The sequence below is a fragment of the Mytilus edulis genome, chromosome 12 (assembly GCF_963676685.1).
Source record: "Mytilus edulis chromosome 12, xbMytEdul2.2, whole genome shotgun sequence".
In the NCBI taxonomy this organism is placed as follows: Eukaryota; Metazoa; Mollusca; class Bivalvia; order Mytilida; family Mytilidae; genus Mytilus; species Mytilus edulis.
In genome coordinates, this window is record NC_092355.1 from 16006400 (window position 1) to 16011823 (window position 5424).

The 5424-nt window shown below is 32.2% G+C and overlaps 1 pseudogene; it reads left to right on the plus strand.

Moving 5' to 3' along the window:
• The first annotated feature begins 1792 nt into the window (after nt 1–1792).
• On the plus strand, nt 1793–5064 carry LOC139497294 (uncharacterized; annotated as a pseudogene).
• Nucleotides 5065–5424: the final 360 nt, after the last annotated feature.

The following is a 5424-nucleotide window of genomic DNA, read 5'->3' on the forward strand; positions in this document are numbered from 1 at the left end:
ATCGTATAATACGTAGTTGAATCGATAACGTTTTAAAGACAATAACAATCAAAACCAAGGAGTAAACAGAGACTCACAAAACCAAAGGACATTTACATCAACAGTTATAAATAATAACTATTGAAACAACACGAACTCCACTAAAAAGAATGATTTTGAATGATGAGATTTTTTTTATAGATATTTACTGAAGAGCAGTAAACATGTGATTTTGAAGAGAGACGTTATACTTCACCTGTATGTACTAGCAGTTGTCACTTACATACTTAATAGTCCATACTTTAGGTATTACTTATCTTTTTTTTTCTGATTCGTTTCTCAAAGCATTTGTGCTCGAATAAAGAGTTTAAACCTATGTTTTAATGATGATTAATTGATAACATTATATTATCATGCACAGAAACGAAAAAGACTACTTTTTGACAGTTTATAGTGTGCGGCTATAGAAGTACTTATCTTTTATTTAAAAAAAAAATGGTTATTAATATTTTCATAGTAATTTTGATAAAATTTCTAAACATAAAATGTTTACTTAATACCCTATCATATTCAGTTCAAAATAAGAAAACATTATTTTGATAATCTTTTTTTTTTCAACAGATTTTAAGCTGGTTTAAACAATGCAAGTGTATGATGGGTGAAAGGAATACGTCGGTTCCTGATAGGAACTCTTGATCTTAAGGTGAGAATAGAATTAAGAGAAAATGACTGCGTGCTTTAAATTCTAGTAATTATGATAAACGTATTTTGATTAGAACATGTATTACTTACATTTCGAGAACACTTACCGTAGATACTCGCTTATAAGTCGGAAGTTTGGGAGTAAAATTCAGAATCCAGAGAGGGGTACCGACTTATAAGCGAGATCCAGCGACCAGAGGAAAAATCCAAGCTCGAGAAAAGTGGTCAGGAGTGAATTTCCTGGTCAAAACTTTATCGGTGATTGCCAAACCTACATAAATCCCTAAATTAAAAGTTTTTGTTGAAAATAAATGACTACAATACTGTCTTTGTGTTTTATTTGTTCTCTGTTAACATTTTTCTGTCAATTTGTTTTGAATTTCCGACTGTTTCCGGTTTGTGTATTGATTTTCATGGTCAAATGGTTTGTGCATAAGAGCTTCGCATATTGAGTAGATACTTTTTGTTGAATATTTTATGTTTCCCTCTGTTTGTCTTTGTTTGTGTGTGTTGTTATAGGGGTGGTGTTCAGCAGCTGTCCTATGAATGTTTATCCGTTATATCTTTGTATTCCTGTTTTTAGGTTGTATATCTAATATGTGAAAAGTTTAAGATTTATTTATTATCATTAACTATCCGTGATTTTTATACTGACATAAACACTTTTGTTAGTAGGTTCCATTTATAGCTAATTTCCTAATGCATGTAGAGCAAGACTTTGGCTAGCTTGTTTGCTTTGTTTTTAGATTATGTAAAATTGTAATTGGGATAACGTCCAATCAAATTTAAAAGTAATATATACATGTTTAACTACGTCTGAGTATATATATATATATATATTGTTTGAAGATGCTAATTTTTATTACAAAACTTGATTAAATGTTTATACAAACATAGCAAGCAAGCCAACCAAAGTTTTATTCTACACGCATTAGGAAATTAAAACGTTAAACAATAATTAAGTATGGACAATCAGGGTTGAATACCGCATATTCAAAAACTGATATTTCGTGTAAAATTGACATGTAAATTAACAAAAAAGTAAACACACACACGTGCGCAGACAAATACACACAACAAAACTAAGAAACGTACGCACCATGGTATTTTCAGGCTAAAACAATCTATTTGCGATATTGTATTTTATGATTTTAAATCACACTTTGGATATTCTGCATGTTATTCTGATTTACCTCATGCTAAGTGTTTAAATATTTCCATTTCTAATTTTCAGAGAATGTCAACGCCCAGAAACTATAATTGCATTTTGTGTTCAAAAAGACCAAAAACCAGAGACCGGCGAAAACTCATAGGACCCAACAATAAATCACTACGTAAATGTTTACAACAGAAGTTTTTCATTGAACATGACAAAATTAATCACGCTAACAGTGTTATATGTAATAAGTGCAGAATACGATGCTCTCGAGAAATTGACACAAATGTAAGATGCCCCATACAAACTACAATATCGGAATCAATTAATGATGACACAGAGTACGTCCCTCCAGCAAAGTATACTAGATGTCATCCATGTAAATCTCCACCAAGTATCGCACTGCCTATACCATAAGCTGGAGGTGGCCACTCGCAGTGTGTTGTGTGTAAACGCCGAGGTCCAAAGCTAGTAGTTGTCCCAACAAACGCTAGATTTAATATATTTTTGGATAAACTCATTATACTCACAGTTGGTGCCAGATGTTGTCCAGGACACTTGTGCAATGACATATTTTTACCTGATGCACTTGACAGAATTTCACATTCGCAGTCTTCGTCCATTTTCAACCGTACTGATTTAATGGACCTAATTACGCAAATCCGAGATATGGCTTTGAGAGGAAGCAAGCGGCGAATAGATTTTGATACAGAAAATGCACTTACAAGCTCAGACATTTTAAATCTAACACGCCTTTCTAAGGAAAACTTTGATGACCTATGTTCAATTGTCCAAAAGGGTAATTTGCGAGATTCTCGGACTCGAAGTGTCCGGACATGTATTGGAATATTTCTAACAAAATTGAAGTCTGGTTTATCAAATAAACTTTTATCAACACTTTTTAATCTTGGTAAAGATTCTGTTAGACGTGCTATTGCATCAGCTAGAAAATACTTGTCTGAAAATTGTGTTCCCTCTAATCTAGGATTAAATCATATAAGTAGGGAAGAGGTTATAACATCGCATACTCGACCTCTAGCGCAATCACTGTTCGGAAAAGGAATGTATCCTGCAATTATAGTCGCAGATGGCACTTATATCTATATCCAGAAAAGTTCACAATTCAAGTTCCAACGTAAATGTTTTAGCATGCATACCAATGGTCTTTGTAACAACTTCTGGTTACATAATAAGTGTAATTGGACCGTACTTTAGCGACGGCAAAAACAACGATGCACAAATAATGAAGCACATAATTCAACATGACATTGAAGAATTTAAAGAATGGGTGACTGAGGATGACATAATGATTGTCGATCGTGGCTTTAGAGATGCACTTGACCTACTGCAAGAAATGGGTATTCAAACAAAAATGCCAGCTTTTAATAAAAAAGGGGAGTCTCAACTTCCAGTTGAAGACAGCAACGTAACAAGACTTGTTACAAAAATCCGTTGGGTGGTAGAGTCCGTTAATGGCCGCATTAAATCATGGAAATATCTTGATAGAGTTTTACCAAATAGCCAGATTCCGTTTGTATCTGATTATGTAAATATTGCCTGTGCAATCATGAACAAATATTGGCCAGAACTAAATACAGGTGACTTAGAACAAGATGAACAATTGGCGTCTAAAATGCTTTATCTTTCAAAGCAAAAGAACTTACTCCATGAGAAAATAATAGAGGAAGGCCTTGACAAACGTTCTTGTAAATGGTAAAAGATTGATGCTTCATCCGCCCCTACTTTTCCTCGTTTATCAGAAGAAGATATAAGAAATATTACTGTTGGAGTCTACCAACTAAAACTTGCTCCATGTTATACCAGAGAACACCTAGATGACGATGGTAATTATGAAGTTTTTACATGTGACCATGAAGAGAATCTTTTGTGCGCTAAAATTCAGTCAAGACATATATCATCAAAACGCTATCGTGTATGGGTTAAATATGATGACATTAGTGTCGTGGGTTGGTATTGCCAGTGCAAAGCCGGAAGTCATGTTGTAGGAACCTGCTCCCATGTTACAGCCTTAATTTGGTATCTTGGTATTGGAAAGTACACGGATAACATTTTTGAAAACTGTCGTGATTGGAGCAAATATCTTCTCGACGCTCGTAACCTGCCAGATCCAGTTACTGTTGACGAAAGTGACAACGAGGAAGCAAATGATGAAGAGTGAATGACATGAAAATTCATAATTTGTTTTTCAATTTGGAAGAAATAACAAAACGTTTAATTCCTTTTTTAATCATATACTGTACATATTTTGTCAGCGGCCAACCGTATCAAATTGTAATTTGTGTGGGTTTTTTTTGAATTTCTCAGACAATAACTTCATGTTTTCTAATATGTTGATTTACTAGTTCGACATATTTCTTCATATACACGTTTTTCAAGTGACTATTTCTAATTAATTGTAAAATTTAACAAATAGGTACATAACTCATTAAAACTTATGTTCATGATAAAGCATAATGACAGTGTAAGTTCTTTATAGCTTGTGACTTGGGTATTTAGAGTATATCCATTCCTTGCTAAAGGAAAATTGCGGACAGCAGAAAATAAAGAATAATTTGTCACATAATGCAGAATTGATGAATATTTTACAAGATTCTTTGATAAAAATACTGTATGCATATGCCTATTGTTAATTCTATTTTCAGTGTAGATGTCCACATTAAACAGGGTCCTATGAAAGTTCTAAATGAGAATTAATATAGATAAGGACCCAATAACAAATCAATTGATAAAAAAAACAGATATATTTTTTTTTTCGAATTGGTATACTGTTCACGGTAGATCTGATTCTTTTTCTGGGCATATTTCTGGGCATCTTAGAAAAATAATCATGGTTTAAGAATATTTTAGAAAGTATCATTAACAAACAAGACTTGAAATTTAAAATTGCTCCTTTCCAAAAATTAAGTGTCTTCAAGTGTATTTAAAATATTTAGAGAGAATTATCATTTTCAAATGATCATACAGAATTTTACAGGACAATTTTTTTATTTTTTTTTCATGGAAACAGGGCCTATTACTGACATTTTGATTTGATGTTTCTGAAATATTTATGAAAAACAATTTTCTCCTTTAATTTTAAACAATTCTACTATTGAATTTTTCCTCAATAAGGAAAAAATTGGTTTCTCCTAGTTAACCTTATGAAATAACTGTGGTTTTGTTAATTCCAATAATTTCGAGAAAAAAAACTAAGTTCTATGACCTAGGTTATATTGAAAATCGAAAATATATCGATCCAGAGGTCTTAAAAGAAGTTTAAGAAAAATATATCGTCCAACATTTAAACACCCATTGCAAGCTATCTCATGCATCTGAAAGCGCTTATCTAGGATTTGATTTTTTTTTAGGTATGTTTCTGTTGCCATAGCAACGGTAACTATGTTATTGTAAGTTTATTGAATTGTAAACAAATATTTTGAAATAGCATTTGTACACTGTATGAGTGGAAAAATAGCATTTCCTTAATCAACTGAATGTTAAAATAGTATATGCTACATTGAAACTTCAAAACGGCTACAAATAAAAATACTCCATGAAAATAGACGATATTTTTATTTATCTGTCAT